This window comes from Rhinatrema bivittatum, chromosome 9 (genome assembly GCF_901001135.1).
Source record: "Rhinatrema bivittatum chromosome 9, aRhiBiv1.1, whole genome shotgun sequence".
NCBI lineage: Eukaryota > Metazoa > Chordata > Amphibia > Gymnophiona > Rhinatrematidae > Rhinatrema > Rhinatrema bivittatum.
The window spans coordinates 59,510,073-59,530,421 of record NC_042623.1 but is presented as its reverse complement, the minus strand read 5'-3'; the positions used below and the strand labels follow the sequence as shown (position 1 = coordinate 59,530,421).

The window sequence follows — 20,349 nt, the reverse complement described above, 5'->3', positions numbered from 1 at the left end:
TTTCCGGAGGCTTGTGCTGCAGGCATGAAGATAGGCCTTGTGCCAAGAAGTGCCCTACATAGCCCCCCATGGGCTGGTCATGGACCACGATGGTGGCACACCAGGAAAGGTGGTCAAGCAAGGAACCTGGAAGCAGGACGAAGAGCCAAAGGCGAGGACATCAGGACCAGGACTGGAACATGGAACATCAGGAACTTCTGAACCAGGAACATCAAGACTTAGAACATCAGGACTTCTGGACGAGGAGCAGACGATGAAGAATCTCCGACGAACCATCTGGACAGGAGCAGACCATGAAAGACCTTGACCGGAGAAGAGGAACATGGATGCTCATAGAATCTGATTTGAAGGCCCCGAGGAAGTGAAGCTGAGCCTTTATATAGGGCTGGACTAGGGCGAGGTCTGATAACATCATCCGGTAGGGCCGTGGGCTTTTCCCACCGCTGGCCCTTTAAATATTGAAGAGAGGCGCGCGCCTGCACCTAGAGGAGTCCGGGGAGGCAGAAGCCTACAGCAGTGTCCTGCCACGTGGAAGGGCAAGGCTAGAGGCAGCTTCCTGCCGCGAAGACAGGAAACGGCGGCGGTAACCAGGCCGCGAAGAGAGTAAAGTCAGTGGCTCTATGCCACGAAGGAGCAAGACTGGAGCCAGCTTCCTGCCGCGAGGGAAGAATCCCGACGGCGTCTTCCCCGCTGCAAAAACGGAATCAGCAGCAAAGGCTTCAGGGCCGCATGGGAGGAGGAGCGGCAGCAGTCTGGGCAGCCTAGGCCATAAAAAGGCGACGTACTGCAGCGTCAGGCTGGGGTAATGGTGGCGGTGCAGAGCCGGGTAAGTGGAGGGCTTGCTTGCAGGATGGGCTCCGCAAGCAGGATCGTAACAGCTAATGCCAGAAATCTAAGAAGTAAGATGGGAGAGTTAGAGTGTATAGCAGTATAGGATGACAGACTTAATTGGCATCTCAGAGACATGGTGGAAAGAGGATAACCAATGGGATAGTGCTATACCAGGGTACAAATTACATCGCAATGATAGAGAAGAGCAGCTTGGTGGCAGGGTGGTGCTTTATGTCCGGGAATGCATACAGACCAACAGGATAAAGATCCTGCATGAGACTAATTGCACAATCGAATCTTTATGGGTAGAAATCCCTTGTGTGTTGGGGAAGAATATAGTGATAGGAGTATACTACCGACCACCTGGCCAAGATGGTGAGCGGACAGTGAAATGCTAAGAAAATTAGGGAAGCTAACCAAATTGGTAGTGCAGTAATAATGGGAGATTTCAATTTCCCCAATATTAACAGGGTAAATGCAACATCAGGACATGCTAGAGAGATAAAGCTCCTAGATGGAATAAATGACAGTTTTATGGAGCAAGTGGTTCAGGAACTGACTAGAGGGGGAGCAATTTTAGGTCTATTTCTCAGTGGAGTGCAGGATTTGGTGAGAGAGGTAACAGTGGTGGGGCCGCTTAGCAATAGTGATCATAATATGATCAAATCTGAATTAATGAGTGGAAGGGAGACAGTAAGTAAATCCATGGCTCAAGTACTAAACTTTCAAAAGAGAAACTTTGATAAAATGATAACAATAGTTTTCAAAAAACTGAAAGGTGCAGCTACAAAGCTTAAGAATGTGCATTAAAAAAAGTACCAACTTAGAAATGCAGTCCAGATGTATTTCACACATTAAGAAAGATGGAAGGAAGATCAAACGAGTGCAGGCATGGCTAACAAGTGAGGTAAAAGAGGCTATTTTAGCCAAAAGATCTTCATTCAAAAATTAGAAGAAGGATCCATCAGAAGAAAATAAGATAAAGCATAAGACATTGATTAGATAAGCTAAGAGAGAATTTGAAACTAAGGTGGCCAAAGTGGCACAAACTCCTAATAAAAACTTTTTAAAATATATCCAAAGCAGAAAACCCATGAGGGAGTCAGTTGAACTTTTAGATGGTGGATGGGTTAAAGGGGCACCTAGGGAGATAAGGCCATCGTGGAAAGATTAAACAAATTCTTTGCTTCGGTGCTTACTGAAGAGGATATTGGGGAGATAACTGTTCCGGAGATGGTTTTCAAGGGTGACGATTCAGATGAACTGAACTAAATCAAGGTGAACCTGGAAGATGTGGTAGGCCAGATTGACAAACTGAATTGTAGTAAATCACCTGGACCGGATGGTACACATCCGAGGGTTCTGAAAAACCTAAAAAATGAAATTTCAGACCTATTACAATTAATTTGTAACATATAATTAAAATCATCCATTGTAGCTGAAGCCTGGAAGGTGGCCGATGTAACCCCGATATTAAAAAGGGCTCCAGGGGTGATCCGGGAAACTATAGACCAGTGAGCCTGACTTCAGTGCCAGGAAAAATCATGGAAACTGTTATAAAGAATAAAATCACAAAACATTTAGATAAACATGTTTTAATGGGACAGCCAGCATGGATTTTACCAAAGGGACATCTTGCTTCACAAATCTCCTACATTTTTTTGAAGGGGTGAATAAACATGTGAACAAAGATGAACTAGTAGATGTGGTGCATTTGGGTTTTCAGAAAGCGTCCTGCATGAGAAGCTTCTAAGAAAACAAAAAAATCATGCGATAGGAAGTGATGTCCTTTTGTGGACTGCAAACTGGTTAAAAGACAGGGAACAAGAGATATGGATTAAATGGTCTTTTTTCACAGCGGAAAAAGGTAAACAGTGGAGTGCCTCAGGGATCTGTGCTTGGATTGGTGATTTTCAATATATTTATAAATTATCTGGAAAGGAATACAACAAGTGAGAATCAGATTTGCAGATGATACAAAATTATTTAGAGTAGTTAAATCTCAAGCAGATTGTGATAAATTGCAAGAGGACCTTGTGAGACTGGAAGATTGGGCTTCCAAACGGCAGATGAAATTTAATGTGGACAAGTGCAAAAGTATGCATATAGGGAAAAATAGCCATTGCTGTAGTTACACAATGTTAGGTTCTTTCTTAGGAGTTACCACTCAGGAAAGAGATCTAGGCATCATAGTGGATAATACATTGAAATCGTTGGCTCAGTGTGCTGTGGCAGTCAAAAAAGTTAACAGAATGTTATGAATTGTTAAGAAGGGAATGGCAAATAAAACGGTGGATGTCACAATGCTTCTGTATCACCCCATGTGAACCTGCACCTTGAATACTGTGTACAATTCTTATTGCCACATCTCAAAAAAGATATAGTTGCACTGGAGAAAGTGCAGAGAAGGGCAACCAAAATAAGGGGCATGGAACGGCTCCCCTATGAGGAAAGGCTAAAGAGGTTTGGGCTGTTCAGTTTGGAGAAGATACTACTGAGAGGGAATATGATAGAGATCTACAAAATCATGAAAGGACTTGAACAGGTTAACATAAATCAATTATTTTCTCTCAGATAATAAAAGGACTATGGGGCACTCCATGAAGTTAGCAAGTAGCTCATTTAAAATAAATGGAAGAATTTATTTTACTCAGCACACAGTTAAGTTCTGAAATTCATTGCCAAAGGATGTGGTTACAGCAGTTAGAGTAACTGGATTTAAAAAAGGTTTGGATAAGCTCCTAGAGGAAAAATCCATAAACTGATGTTATTCAATAAGGAATAGTAGCTTGAGATCTATTTAATGTTTGGGTACTTGCCAGGTGCTTGTGATTTGGATTAGCCACTGTTGGAAACAGGATGCTGGGCTTGATGGATCCTTGGTCTGACCCAGTATTGCATATCTTATGTTCCTCCTTTCTCTCTCACATATATACTCATAATTATATACATTCATTCTCTCTCACACCAGAACAGATACAGGCTCTCCCACACATGCACACTCTACCAGACACACACACACGTATGCTTTCTCGCTTACACCCTCTCTCCCTCACATTCATTCAGCAAGCCCCCTTCTCACATAAAAACAGTTTCCGGCAGCAGAATTGGACCATGAGCCTACCTGGGGAACCAGAGATACAAACCTGCTCCGGAGGCCCCGAAGTAACTGGGAGGGGCTTTGCATGCCATAAGACCGGCGGGGTTGCAGCGTCTCAGCGCACCAGAATTGGATCGTGAGCCTACCTGGGGAACCAGAGATACAAGCCTGCTCCGGAGGCCCCGACATAACTGGGAGGGGCTTTGCGTGCCATAAGACCAGCGCGGTTGCAGCATCTCAGCACAGCAGAATTGGACCGTGAGCCTACCTGGGGAACCAGAGATACAAGCCTGCTCCGGAGGCCCCAACATAACTGGCGCGTAAGACCGGCGCAGCAGCGGCGTGGCATGCCACTGCCGCCGGCATGCCGCCAAAGCCGCGCGCACCTAAGGGGCATGCTCGGCTTGGTCTAGCTTAGTCCAGAGCAGGACAGAGCAGCGGGAAAAACTTTGCGATCTAATTCTGTTTGCCACAGAGGTAAGGAATACTTCACAGAATACTGACTATATGCGATATATCCCGCTGGAGGGGAAAATCTTTTTATTCATATTGTTAATATGCCCCCTAAACGAAAGGGCAGAGTTAGGGTATATCCCTCAACGTCCCTTCCATCTCCTATCCAACAGGAGATTGTTCGATATATGTCAGCATTAGTGCTTAATACGCCAGCAGCCAAGGAACCCGCTGAACCAGATCATGTGGGAGGATGATCTGGATCTAGAGAGGAGGCGTCACTGAGTCCCAATCTGGGTTTACCACCTATTAAGAGGTCGAATGAGACGATATCTGGAAATATACTGACTAAACCACCCTTGGCAAGTGCCGAGGTCTCCTCAGAATGGCTGAGAGGAGAGCCTCCAGCTGCAGTAGGATCAAATGCAGGCCAGAGTATAGAACAGCAAGAAGGAATAAATTCTCCTGAGGCCGTTGATGGAGGAAGAGAACAGGCAGCTGGGGGAGAGGTTTTGGAGCCTCTAATTCGTACTGCAGTGGTTACACTAGATCGAGTGTGGGATTTGATGGTTATGATGTCTACTAATATTAAAGCGTTAGAGAAAAAGATAGATTCTATTGCAGGGAGGAGTCAGCAGGATTTAGTGAATATACAAAATGAGGTTAAAAAGTCTGAAGACAAAATTAAACTTCTGGAAGAAACAGGAGTTAAGAATTTGGAATTTCAGGCAGCTGTAGCAAAGGACAGAGAAGTACTATCCAGGCGTATAGAAATTTTTGAAAACAATTCCAAACGTTTAAATCTCCGTCTACTCAATTTTCCAAGGGTAGCTGGAGTGATACCAATGGAATCGTTGCAAAAACTTCTAAAAGAAGTGTTGCTTTTTTCTGAACAAGAATTGCCTAGTATTAGTTACTGTTTTTTTTGCCAAAGAAAAATGTTAATTTGAATGTTTCAGAGCTGCCTTTTCAAGGTGACAACTAATTTTTTAGAAACTTCAAATAATTTGATAATTGATCGGGGTACACTACTAGTTTTCTTCACAAATTTTCCCGACCTAAATAAGGTTATGAAAATATATTTTTCCAAATACCCTATTTCTTACCATGGAAACTTAGTGAAGATTTTTCCTGATTTGTCCTTTGCTGCACAGCTGAGGAGAAAACAGTTTTTGGTATATCGCCAGGATGTGGTATCTATGGGATATTCCTTCATCCTAAGATTCCCTTGCAAGCGTATAATTAAGAGAGATCAAGATGTTTTCATATTTTTTCTACCAGATCAGTTAAAATATTTTGTTGAACAAAAGAGATTAACCACCTCCTCCCCACTCTCTAGTGAGTAAGTGAGAGAATGGAATAGCACTGAACTGTGAATTTCTAATTTAGGAAGGTGATTATGTTATATTGTATCTCCCAATATCTTTATACCTCTGTTAGGTTGTCAAAAGTACCTTTTATATTTGATTATGCTATAAGAAAACATGTTAATTATCCAATAACTATTTGTGGAATTAATAATTTGGAAGGTTGATTACTGAACCAAACTTAGTGTATTTTCTGTTTCAGTTTTTAATTATGGAAAATCAATAAAGATATAAATTAAAAAAAAAAAACAGTTTCCTTGTCTCATTCACACATGCACTCTCACACAAGCTCCCTCCTTCTCTCTCACTAACATCATTACTCTCTCGTACAAATACAATCCTTCTCATTATATACACGCACACAGACTCATACAGTACAAGTTCCCTCTTTCTCACTCACGTATACATTCCCTCAGCGGCTCACTCTCTCTCATACACACACCCCTTCCCTCTGTTTCTCTCACATACAGACACTCTGTCTCTTGCACATACACACCTCTTCACACAGGCTCCCTCTCTATCTGGCACACGCATGCTTACAAGGCTCCCTTTCTTACACACAAACACTCCCACTCTCTATTTCACACACCATATACAAACAGAGGTGCCCTCATATACACACACCCTTCCAATCGCTCTCTGGCTCACAGGTTCTCTTGGTCTCTCCTTCTTCCTTCTGCAGGCATGTGGACTATGCTACCAGCTCTCCCCGGCCTATCTCTTCTGTCTTCAACCTAAAGATACCAAAGTGGAATGTTTAGGTTTCAATGCCAAGTGCTGTGTGTGGTGTAAAACAAACAGCACATTGCCTTGCTAACACCATCCTTACAGTAAAACATGGTGGGGGAAGCATTATGTTGTGGGGATACTTTACAATAGCGTGGACAGGGAAGCTTGTGAAGATGAGGGGAGGGGGGTGGGGGGGAGATGAATGATACAAAGCACAGGCAGATCCTAGAGGAAAACTGCTTTCAGTCTGCCACAGACTAGGAGATTTATCTTTCAGCAGGACAATGAAAAAAGCAACTATGGAATGACTCAGCAAGAAGAAAGAGAACATTCTCGTGAGGCCTAGTGAAAGCCCAGATCTGAATCTAATAGAAAAACTGTGGTACGACTTTTAAGTCCACAGATGATGCCCAGACATTTTGAAAGAGCTTGAGCTCTTCTGCAAAGAAGAATGGGGAAAAACTGCACCATCCCACTGTGCAATGTTGGTAGATATTTATCATAAATGACTCTTGGCTGTTATTGCTGCAAAAGGAATTTCTCCCAAATATTGAGACAAGTATTGAGGAGACTTATGCAATCAATACTTTTTCTTTATTTTTTTCCTAATTACTTTTTGAATATTTCTATAATTGTTCTTTCACAATGAAAGTGTGGAATATATTGTATACACCTGTGAAGGAAATTCCTCCTTTAATGCATTTTGGTTTGTATTCTTTAGATAGCAGAATGTGAAAAGCATACAAAGAGGTCCAACATTCAAAAGCATTCAGCTGGCTAAGAGCATTTCGCTGTCTAAATGAATATTGGACACTTATCTGGCTAACTTCTAGCCGGTTAATAAGATCACCGGGTAGAATTTAGTTGGCTAAGTTACAGGCATTTTAGGGTTGTAACTGGGAGGAGTTGAGTTAGCTAGTTAAGTTAGTCATCCTATTAACTTTGATATTCAGAATTAGCGGGATGACTTATCTGGCTAAGTATGGTCAGGCTAAAGAAGTGTCCTAAAGTTAGGCGGCTATAGTTAGCTGGCTAACTTAAAAATAATTGGCTATATTCAATAGTGTAGTTTCACTATTGATCTTACCTCCAAAGTTAGCCAGCTAAGTTTATCCACTAACTTTGCTAGCTGGGCTGTTTCTGAATATGAACCTCAACAATGTTGTGATGTTGCCGGTCATGGGATCGTTCTGCGACCAGCAGCACTCACCCCAGGATGCAGACTGCCACCGAAGCGGCAAGAGTGCCACCATGATGCTAGCAGCATCAGCGCTCCTTGGACTTCCCTATATGCGCGCATGGCGCAGCACCCTTTGTAGTCTCTGCAGTAGGAAACAGTCTGGCTGGCGAGCTCTGATGACATCACGCAGCTGGGTATAAAGGCCCCAGCCACACACCCTTCCTTGCCTCAGCAACAGGTCCACCTGCTTGATTTCCTTGGTTCCTGATCTGCCTTCCCCTTGTCTAGCCTGCTTTTGCTTATCCAGCCCATCTTGCCTTATCCAGTTCCTCAGGCCTGTCCTGTCTCCATCCTTTCATTGTCACGGTCCGTTTTCAGACTGCTTATAGTACTGACCTTTGCTACGGACCCAGACTATTCTCCTTCCTGTTGCTTTCCACTGACCTTAGCTATGGACTTTGTCTACGTCTTGCTTGCCACCCTCCTCGACCTCTGGTTCGCTACTGATAATGATCTGACCATTGTCTATCCTGACCTTGGCTCAGCCCTAGACTCTCTTATCCAGTATGCCTTATGGGGACCCTTTCCTAAGTCCTGTTGGCCATTAGAACCTAAAGGCTCAACCCACGGGGAACAGGGCTGATATAGATGAAGCTCCAGTCTAGTCCCAGCCCAACATGCGTTCACCAGCTGTTGGTGTGGGCCTAGAAGGTTTGTCAACTAGGATGTGTCAACCACGTCACAGCATAAGGGTCCACTATTCCTACAGATGTGAAGAATTTTACAAGGCACTGACAAAAAAATCCAGTTTTCTCTGGGACTAATATTAAACCATAGGCGTAATTAAAAACAGACATTACTCTATAAAAGTCAACGTCTATATTCAGACACAGTCTGGATAGCAAAGTTAGACACATAAACATGGTTAACTTAGCCGGCTAACTCAACTCCTCCCAACTGTGCTTCTGGACTGCCCCTAACTTATAGGGTCATTCATCAAATTGCGTTATGGCGTTAACGCACGCATTATCTCGTTAACGCATACATTAACACCATAACACATGCGATAATAGCACATTCGCTCGGCGCAAATGGAAATTTTGGGAAGAGGTGGGACTAGGGAGGAGTTTGGATAGGATTTATGAAAATGAGGGGCAAAATTGCACTGTGTGATAGCATATTGCGTGGTTTTAACACTGGAAATAACTATACCTTTTTTCCTAGCGTTAAGCTGTGCAATATGACCAAAACAGCTGTAACACAACTCGAGATAAATATTTTTAACTCTATCTAGGCCATTTCTGGGCTTAGGAGGGGGAGAGGAAGAGGGAGAAGGGAAGGGAATGGAGTGGAGTAGAGAGAGAGCCTCTATGGAAGCCTTCACAGTATGCAACTTTTTATATGCCTTTGTAGGGGCAGCTAATAGCTCAAGGTGAGGTGTTGGTGGTGGTTTAGGGGTCAATTTTTGACACATAGTGAGATGTACGAACAGCACAGTACACCTCGGTGAAGATTTGACATCATTTGGAGTGAGGAAAGTCTCACAAAGATGAAATTTTGTAAGACATTATGTCGCCCTAGCTTGATAGTACCCCGTTATAGAGTCCATCAAATTAAGGCAAGAGAACATACTAGAAATGTCATCTTTGTGAGACTCTCCTCCAAATGATGTCAAATCTTCATCGAGGTGTACTGTGTTGTTCGTACGTCTCACTCTGTGTTACGGTCGCGACCAGGCCCTTACTTCCATGTTCCTGGTCCCGCTCCCGGTTCAGCTGGCGGAGTTTGCAGCCTGTGTGGCGGCGTCCCCGCGGGGGCGACACCGGTGGGAGATCTTCGGTGGATGCCCTGTCCCTAGGCGTGCGCAAGAAGGATGCTTTTGTAGGCCTGTTCCCGCCATTCAAAGCTCCGTCTGCTTCCTGACGTCAGACGCCGCGGCCTATGTAAGCCGGCCTTGGACCCTCAGTCTTTGCCTTGCAACGGGGTTACCTTGCGGTTCCCAGTTGCTCCATGCCCCGGATTGTGTTACTACTTGCCGGTAGTTGCTCTGTTCCAGCCTGGTTCCTGCTTCAAACTTGATTACATTCCAGCCTGGTTCCTGCTTCAGACTTTGCTTCAGCTCCTGCCTGGTTCGAGCACCCGTGTCTTGCTTCAGTTCCTGCCTGGTTCCAGTACCCGTGTCTTGCTTCAGCTCCTGCCTGGTTCCAGTACCTGTGTCTTGCTTCAGCTCCTGCCTGGTTCCAGTACCCGAGTCTTGCTCCAGTTCTCTGCCTGGTCCTAGTTCCCAAGCCTGCTTCTTCCTGATCCTGCCACAGTACTCGCTTCAGTCCCAGCGGCTGGGCTCCTACGGGCTCCTCCCGGGGGAGTTCCGGCTTCCAGGGTGAAGTCTCACCACCGATCACCTAAGTCCCAGCGGCTGGGCTCCTACAGGCTCCTCCCGGGGGAGCACCGGCTTCCAGGGTGAAGATCATCGTTCGCCTCCCGCCTGATATCCGCCTCCCGGCCTGCTTGTACACTGAGACTATAGCCCACCTCTCCCCAGTCTCCTGCAGGCCGGCCCAAGGGTCCACTAAACCATTAATCCATAACACTCTGCATGAAAAACTGGCCCCTAAACACCTCACCTCAAGCTATTAGCTCCCTCTCCTATAGGCATATAATGTTGCATACTGTGAAGGCCTTATAGATAGATGCTCTCTTCTCTTTCCCTCCCCTTCCCCCTCCCTCCTATTGCAGGGTGCAAAATGTTTACTGCACCATGCAATACTACTTATGCAAACCTCTATGTTACCGCGTGGTGCGGTAACTCTAAAAATTACCCTAAACATGCCCCTTTTCCTTATCGTGGGCATTAGGCCTGTGATATTACAGCATTTTGATGAATCTAGGGGTTAATCGGCTAAATTCTAGCTGCCAAACTTATTAGCTGGCTACAAGTTAGCCAGATAAAGGCTAAGTAGGCATTTGTGTCCCAGCTTGGCTTAAAGTAGGGGATAAGGTGGAAGAAGTAGGCTGGCCACTTGGGATGCACTATTATTTTTAAATTCTCTTGGGGTGTGTGGGGGTAGAGGCAGTCCACTCAGGCTGTGCTACTATTTTAAAATTCTTTTGGGGAGTGAGAAGAGGGTGCCACTTGGCTTGAATATTTTTATTTTTTACAATATTCAGTAAGCCGGTGAGCAGCAAAGTTAGCCGAATAACTTTATTCAGGTTAATTTAGCTGAGTATATTCTGCAGAACATTTATCCAGATAAATTCTACTGAATGTTCAGTTAAACTTAACTTTCCTCGGATAACTTTCCTGCCCGTTGTCTTACTGAATATTGACTTAATGGTATTTATCTTTCAGACCTTATTTCTATTTAGGGCGTACATCAAATAGTCTTATTTAGCAGCAGCACTTGTCTACTTTGAACTCAGTCACATCATGCAGTAGTTTATGTTGTTCATATAAAAATTAGAAATAGACATCATTAATCTGGAACATCTAGTACACAACAGAGGCAAGGGCCAAAAAAATAAAACCAATCCAGACATTGCAATTTCACTTTGAGTACATATACATAAAACAAGCTTATTTCCTACATAATATGGAAAAAAACTTGCAGAAAGCATGGACTTGATTGAGTCATTTAGTACTGAAAATTACATGAAGAGCAGAATCTTATCTGGGAGAAACATGCCCAAAGTATTTTGTAAGGATCAGATTCAGGTTTGAAAGTCTGAAAACTCATAAAAACATAAGAGGAGCCATGCTGGGTCAAACCAATTGTCCATCGAGCCCGGCATCCTCACTCTGTCAGTGGCTAATCCGGCAGTACCTGACAGATCCTAATAGTGAAATCCATTCCAAGTTGCTCACTTCCATTAGTAAGAGTCAGTGATCCCCAATTCCACCTGCCTAATAACTGCTAACAGACATGTCCTCCTGAAACTTGTCCAAACCTATTTTAAACTCAGCTAAACTATTTGCCCTGACAACATTACAAATTTCACAGTTTGTGTGCTGACTCTTAAATTTATTTTCCATTCACTAACAATGTTCTTTGAAAGGGTAACTAATTGTTCCCTAATAACTTGTTCTACACCGCTATCATATCCCCAAGCCAAAAAGCCCTAACCTAATAAGCCTTTCTTTATGAGGAAGCCATTCTTATCATTTTATCAGCTTCCAGCGTTCTTGTGAATGTATCTCAGGTAACAGTCATTAACAATTCACTCAACTACAAAAATAAGAAAATGTATAGTTTTCCAACTTCAAAGCACTAATTCTCTGAAAATCTTCTGATGACACCATGCAATTAGGGCTGTCCATAAGAAAGAGCGAATTGAGGCGACTGCCTCAACATAATATCATTAGGTCACACCCCCTCCTGCCAATGCAGCTGGGGGCTAACAAGTCACTGCTACAGATCCCTCCTCCTGAGGCAGTCCATGCAGGCCAAAGAACCATTGCTTGCCACTGCTCTATGCATCCTCCAAGCTGTGGGCTCACTGCAGCCAAGGACTTTTTTATTTTTTATTTTGCTTTCCGACACTTCAAAGCAGATTACATTCAGCTACTCTAGGTATTTCCCTATCCCCAGAGTGCTCACAACCTAAGGGGTAGATTTTATAAATCTACGCCCGCGCGTACTTTTGTTCGGCACCAGGCACAAACAAAAGTATGCGGGATTTTATAAGATACGCGCGTATCTTATAAAATCCGGGGTCGGCACGCGCAAGGGGGTGCACATTTGTGCACCTTGCCGAGCCCTACAAGTGCTGCCCGTTCCCTCCACCACTCCCCTCCCCCGCACCTTCCCCTCCCTTCCCCTACCTAACCCCCCCCCCCCCCCGGCCCTATCTAAATCCCCCTACCTGTGTTTTAAAAGTTACGCCTGCCAGAGGCAGGCGTAACTTGCGCGCACCAGTGGGCTGCTGGTGCGCGATTCCCCGGCCCGGGAGCCGTTTCGGAGGCCTCAGCCAAGCCCCCGAAACGCCCCCTGGGCCGGCACCATGTCCCCCGACACGCCCCCTGGAACACCCCAAATGTCGCGTCGGCCCCGATACCCCCCCCGGAAAGCCCCGGGACTTATGCGCAATAGTATGTAAAATAGGCTCGGCGTGCGCAGTGGGGGGTTTAAAGGGTTACGCGCATAACTTATGCGCATATCCCTTTTAAAATCTACCCCTAAGTTTGTCCCTGAAAGGAGGTGAAAAGGCGGTGCTGCACTCCTCTGTGGCCCAGCTGGCAGGAGAAAAAGTCCATTGCTTTTATCCTGCTTCTGCTACTGCTGGCTTCTCTCCCTCCTGCACAGGGTCCTGCCTCAGCTTCTTTCCCTCCTTCCCTGAGGCAGTAGGAGCAGCTTTTCTGGTGACAGAGCCATGGAGGAGGGAGGGAGGTGAGGGACTCTGCGAGGCCCTGGGAGGCAGGAGCAACAGCCTCAAAGATCAGGACAGGATAGTGAGGACTGAGGAATGAGTTTAGGGACAGGAAGAGCGGAGACTGAGTGATGAGGTTCGGAGGGACAACAGGAGAGAAGTAGCAAATCAAAAAAGAAACAAAGCTGAGTGAAATTTCTAAGGGCTTTAGTCTGTACCAGGTAAAAGGTTAACGCTTTTCTTGCAATCCAGACTGTATAACTTGTTCACCTTTGTAAACCTGTGGCTTTGGAAAGAATATTGGGAGGACATCTGAATGGTCATGGTGGAAGTCAGCATGATCTTAGGTGGGAACTTTGGATGTGAGGCATAAGGCAGATAAGTCACTAGGGCCTGGAGTTCACTAATTCTACATGTTGAAGTGGCTACCATCAAAAACATGATCTTCCAGGTCAGGTACTTCAGCTCATATGACTCTAATGGTTCAAATGGAGCTTTCATCTACTGGGTTAGGACAAACTTTAGAACTCATGACAAAGTAGAAAGCTTGATGGGAGGCTTCAAAGGAAGCAAACCAAGCATAAATTTGACAACTAGGGTCACAGAGGTGGTCCCTAATGAAGTTGCTTTTCAGACCAGACTCTGAAAGCTATAGAAGGTATTCAAGCAGTTTGTATGTGGGACAGGAGATAGGATCTAGGGCTTTTCTTTCACACCATAAGGCACACTTCTTCTAGTTAAAATCATATAACCTTCTGATGGAAATCTTCCTAGAAGCCAGAAGTATACAAGACATCTCTGCTTCAACAGCAAGAGGTAACGGGGAATTGGACTCAGACAACAACCAACAAGGGCCATGACTTTGACAGTTTGGGAAACTAAGGATGGGGGTGACCTGTGTATGGCGCGACAGATGCTACCATAGGCTTGCTGGGTAGACTGGATGGACCGTTTGGTCCTTTTCTGACATCATATTCTATGTTTCTCTGTTTCTATAAGACATATCCACTAAGTCTATGAAACCTAATGCTACTCTTATGAAAAGCAAAAAATGAATGAAAATGAAATGAATGAAAAAATGAATGAAAGCAAAAAAGTTACTAATGTAACTTTTTTGCTTTCATTGTTAACTGTTTTCCCCCCAGTTTACTGTAAACCGGTACGATAAGACCTTGTCTTGAGCATCAGTATATTAAAAGAATTTAAATAAATAAATAAATACTCTCTCAATATCCAGTCTGTGAGAGCTAGGGACTTGATGTTGGGATGGTGCACTATTTCCTGGTTCTGCATGATGAAAGTTGGGGAATGATGTTGATAATGATACAACTGAGGCAATGTATATGCAGATCTACTGCATGTATATTCATTGGGGATTTCCTGAAAACTCAATGGGTGTGCGGCCCTTGAGAACTGGAGGTTCCCAATCCCCGCATTAAATCAAGGTGAAAAAATCTTTTAAAGATATGCTAGTGAAAGGAGAACGAGGAGAGATGGGCTTAAGAGATGAAAGGAGGAAAGTGTGAAAAAGCAGCAAGAAAAACGTAGCAGACACTTCTAGCATGAAAGACTGAACAGACACTTCTGTTGAATGTTCACTAAAAAAGGGATTGGAGATAGAATACAGACAGATGGCAGGAATACATATGGTATAGAGTAGAAATCATTTCAATTGTAGATGAGAGGATTTGCACAAAGCTATAAAAATTAACACTGTATACTGTATAACCACTGTGATGGCTGAACCCGGATAACAGTTCCAGAGGCCATATCTCACATTTCTATTTTCAGTGGGCACTGTTCTAACCCTTTCCTGGGGAATGTGTCCAATGCCAAAGGGCCATAAAAGAATGTATTAACCATGGCTAGCTCCTCAATCTTGCCCCACGTTCTTTTCCAAAGTCTTTTCTGTGGGGGTGAAGGAAAATCTTTTTGGCCCAGGCAGGGTTGTGTAGTAACCCATAGTATCTCTGGATGGATGTTTAAATTAAAAAGTTTACTTTGACTGAACTCAAAATAATGAAGAGGTGCAACAAATGAAATGTCCAGTTACATCCAGCACAGGATTTGCTTGATCTCTACCTCTGTGGATGTGTCCCTCCAGGCAGGGGTTTGAAACCGGTTTATCCTCCATGACCAGGAATGATAAGTGTCCCAAGTGGGCTGGGGGGTATCCTAACCGTGATGGATACTCTACCCAGTACCTGAGGAACTCGAAGAATCCCATACTCCAACTTGGCAGTGACCTGTGTCCCGAGGTGGAAACTCCGTTGGGGGTCTCCAGATGTCCTTCTCCTCTTTTCTCCCTCTGCCACCTTTTCACAATACAGATACAGCAACCCTCCTGGAGGAAAGGCCAGCCACTGAAAGCAGTCCTTACAGCTTCCAGCTCGGGGCAAGGAAGGGTGGCAGAAAAAAGCTTCTTTCCCTCTTGGTAGTAAAAACTTAGTCTCTTATCAAAACAATTCTCTTCTTTCTGCACGGTCACTGCAACTTTCTTTTAGCCTGGGCGAAGAGGGACACAGCCCTCTCCTGACCCACTGAGCAGGGGATTGTGCCTGCCAGAAGATTCAGTGCAAAACAGTGAAAAACTTCAGGAAACTGCAAAAATCTTTAATCTTCTCTCTCTTTCTTCCAGTCTACTTTTGGGGATCTGGCACCACAGTGTCTCTCCCTCTATGTGCTAAGCTGAGGGTCTAACTTGGAGAGCACACTGAAAACACTCCTTCGCCCTTAAAATCACACTAACAAGGGCTAACCCTCCCCTTTGTGGACTAGGAGATCATCGCTCACAGGCTGCCTCTGGGGGAGGGCCTATGCACGAATACTGTCTCCACCTAAGTTGATGGTAATCCTAAGGGCTAGGAGGTAGGGCCACGTACTGGCGGACCAGTGGGACTGCCAAACTGTTATTAAGCCATTTAATGTATTTCCAGGATTTCCTGTGTGGGGAGAAGTCTCCTTTCAAGGCCCTCACATTCCTCTTACTGTTTCACACTTTTAAGTCACTTTTGCACACAGCACTGATAATCACAGTTTAGAAAATGACGACAAAACCTCTCTTCATGAGAAGATATTTGATGGTCTCCAACATTTCTCTTGTACTGATAAGGTACAAATGATGATTTCAAGTCTTTACAACTGTGTACTTCATTTTCAAGATTTTACAAATGCTTTTAGTAAGTTTGTGACTTCTTACAGTCTGTTTTCTCAGTTCAAATATTAAAGCCAATTTGGTTCTTTCAGTTAATGACTTCTCACTGGCAATTCAATTTACTTCACAAGTTGATTTCTATCTTCCTTCCTACTGAATATAATGCAAGTAATGAGCTTCCCTCCCAATGTAGTCTGAAGTATCAAAGATGTACTTTGAAGTTTTAGTCTCTTATTTCCTACCTCCTCTTTGTAGTATCAAGGGTGATACCTTTCTCTCTTTATTTCCCAATCCTCAGTAGATATTCATGGGCCTATGATGTGGTCCATCTCCTCTCCTTCTCTCCCCTTTCACTTTCTTCCTCTCCATAGGATGGCTGGAACTCATCCTCTCCTTGGATTGCGGTGATCTCAGATTCCTCTTGCTGGAAGCGAACCTCTTCCAGTTGACAGATGAGTAAAACTTGATATGCTTAACTGACTGCACAAAAGAACGGGCACTCCAATTTTGAAAAAATTAATTAAAGGCTTAAGGGTGGATTGGGAGGGTGGAAAGAACTCTCATCCAAATCAAACGCTACATGGACACAGCGTTAAACAGAAAAATGAGAGCACAGAACATGCTGCTTCCAACTCATAAGAAAAATCCACAAGGCAAAATGGAGCCTTGGTTCTAAGTGCTAGAGGGACATACCATTCTCCATTTTCCATATGGGGGAGCTGCAAACCCACAATGTTATCCCTACCGCTCTCCTCAGACCAAATGGTTATATTTTTTATGTAACTCTAGTAGGGAACAACTACAACTGAATTCCAGGATATTAAGGGGCGGATTTTCAGATTCCGCGAATAGGCCTACTTTTGTTTGCGCTCCAGGCGCAAACAAAAGTAAGTTGGATTTTAGTAGATACGTGCGGAGCCGCGCGTATCTGCTAAAAACCTGGATCGGCGCGCGCAAGGCTATCGATTTTGTATAGCTGGTGCGCGCCGAGCCGCGCAGCCTACCCCCGTTCCCTCCAAGGCCGCTCCGAAATCGGAGCGGCCTTGGAGGGAATCCTCTAACGCCCTCCCCTCACCTTCCCCTCCCTTCCTCTACCTAACCCACCCGCCCGGCCCTGTCTACACCCCCCCTTACCTTTCTCCGGGGATTTACGCCTCCCGGAGGGAGAAGTAAATCCCCGCGCGCGAGCGGGCCTCCTGCGCGCCGGGCCGCGACCTGGGGGCGGGTACGGAGGGCGCGGCCACGCCCCCGGACCGCCCCGGGCCGTAGCCACGCCCCCGTACCCGCCCCCAAAACGCTGCCGACGCCCCCGAAACGCCGCGATGACCGGGCCCCGCCCCCGACACGCCCCCCTCGGAGAACCCCGGGACTTACGCGAGTCCCGGGGCTCTGCGCGCGCTGGTAGGCCTATGTAAAATAGGCTCACCGGCGCGCAGGGCCCTGCTCGCCTAAATCCGCCCGGTTTTGGGTGGATTTAGGCGAGCAGGGCTCTGAAAATCCGCCCCTAAGGGTTTAGAGAGTTTTTGACCAGGACCAGGGAAGCCCTTCCCCCGTTGTTGCAGCTGACACAGGGAGGGAGAGGGAGAAGGTGACTCCCTTGGATGTCATGGCCAGCTGGCTGGTCCCCTTCCAAGGGCACAGCAGCACAGGGGCTTATTTAAATGGCCTGTGGTAGCATGGCATCTCCCTCCCCTCTGGCCTGGCACCCCAGGCAGATACCTGTCTTGTCCATCCTTTCCAACGGTCCTGTTCAAACAGCTATATTGACTGCTCTGTCCAAGCATTCTTTGGACAGGGGAGTGGTTCCAGAGCACTGAAGACAGGTAGATGTTGTTCCTCTTCATAAAAACAGGAGGAGGGAGAAGGCAGCTAACCACAAGCCAGTCTGTCTGTCTGTCCTCTGTGGGGAGTAAATTAATGGTGCCACTATTAAAGGCAAAGATACTGGGGTATCTTGAATTCAGCAGGCTACTGAACTCAAGGCAGCACAGTTTTACAAGATCATGTCAAACAAATTTAAGTGGATGACCAAAAATTAGATCAAGGTGAGCACTGGATGAGGTATGCTCGGAAGGAGGTAAGACTTTTGACAACATTCAACATAGGCTCATAAATAAGCTGAGCAGCTTGGGAGTTAGTCCTAAGATGGTAAACTTGAAGAGCAGCCATTCCTTCTATGCAGATCCTTCCAAGGAGTTTCCCTATTTTCACCTTTGCCAAAGGAAATCAAGTGATCCAAAACCTGCCAGAGAGTCTTCTCAGGAGACACACCCACCCCCTCTTGAACACAATCCTAGAAGAGCTAAACTAGCTCAGGACTACTTTCATTTCAGGAAGGAGGCGATAGCCTGGTTGAGAACTGCAACTAACTAGCCAGCTGCAAACATCCTGACTGAGAAACTGCATATACCCTATAAAATTATATATATAAATTATTCATCATATGTCCTAACCTCTCTTTGCACTCATTATTATCATAATTGCTTTTGTTATACTCTTTTTGTCTGTTTACATGTTCTCCTTATGTCTCTACTTGTTCATTAATTGCTGCCATATGTTCTCTGTCTGCTCATTAATGTGTATATTAATGTCTTAATGTATACTGTGATGACATTGTGAGCATTACATTATTGCTATATTATCATTTTTAATCTAATCTGATTATAATTTACTTATTTTTGTTTTAACTTGCTGTACATTGCCTTTGATGAATCACTTTAAAAAGAGATAAATCATAAATAAATATAAACTGCGGCTAGAAATTGGTTAAGTGATACGCAACAAAGCTGGCATTACTTTTTGAGAGTAAAAATGTGCACCAGAGGTGCACATTTTTTTTTGCATGGAGGGAGAATCGAGGGAGAATCGATAATAGCCTCATCAATATGCATTTGCATGCGATGAGCGCTATTACCTACGCACACGATAGGAAACGTATTTTGGACATGCTAAACCCCCGTTTTGCATGGGGGGATATAGACACGCATCCAAAACATGTGTCCAATCATGGGTTAACCATGCACGGTATAGCATTGGCCTGTTTGTGAACTAACACAAATCTCTAACAAAAGAATCTATATAGCAAATCTGTTACACAGGCTCTCTCATACTCAGTGGCTCTCCACACACACACACACACACACACACACATACACACACACATACACACATGCAAGAAGGCTCCCTCTCACACACATAAGCAGGCAGGTTCCCTCTCTCACACAGAGGCAGGCTGCTTCTCTCACTCACTCACATACACGCATGTCGGTAGGATCACTCTCTCACACACATACACATGCAAGTAGGCTCTTTCCCTCTCTCTCTCTCTCACACATACCAGATGCATGCAGGCAGGCTCCCTCTCTCACACACAGACACACACACACACATGCAGGGAGGCTCCCATTCTCACTTGCACATGAAATGCAGGCAGGCTCCCTCTCTCACTCACACACATACAGACTCAGCCTCACACATGCATACAGGCTCCATATCTCACTCACACATGCATGCATGCAGGCAGGTTCCATCTGTCTCTCACACACAGACTGGGTCTCTCCCTCTTCTTTCTTCAGCTTTCAATGGCATGGGATCCGTCAGTGGCTTCATCGGGCCTCTTCCTCGTCTTTCTTCAGCCGCTGACAACTTGAGATCCACTGGAGGTTCCACCAGGCTTCTCCCTCTTTTCTTCAGCTGCTGATGATATAGGTCTCTCCATTTTCCACCAATCCTGCGTTGGGGGAGGAGAGAAGGAACCCCTTCCGCTGCTCCTCCTCGTTTACCAGCTCCACAAGTGTATTCAGAACTCATATTGCTGGCACTTCCTCTTTGCTTATCTCATTCACTGTGAGATCAGCATACTGGAAATGCCAGCCCCATGAGGAGGAATGGCAGAATGGCAGCAGTCAAAAGATTGGCAACTATGGTTTAATGCAAAAAAAAGTATAGCATCATGCATTTAGAGTGCAGAAACCCAAGATAGCAGTCCCTGTAGCACTCTGCTGGTGACCGTTCTGTCCCTGCAGTGAACTTGGTCTACCACCATCCTCTTTTATCACCCAACCACTTTCTAATATTCTCAAATATGTAGCTATTTAATTTAACAAATGACTTGAAAATACATTATACAGAACAACAGAGAAGCAATCCAACCACAACAAAAGGATAGTGA

At 45.0% G+C, this 20,349-nt stretch overlaps 1 protein-coding gene across 1 annotated transcript in view; it reads right to left on the bottom strand.

Moving 5' to 3' along the window:
* The window catches only part of SLC2A13 (solute carrier family 2 member 13), a 798,921-nt gene that overhangs the window by 317,763 nt on the left and 460,809 nt on the right, over nucleotides 1–20,349 (bottom strand).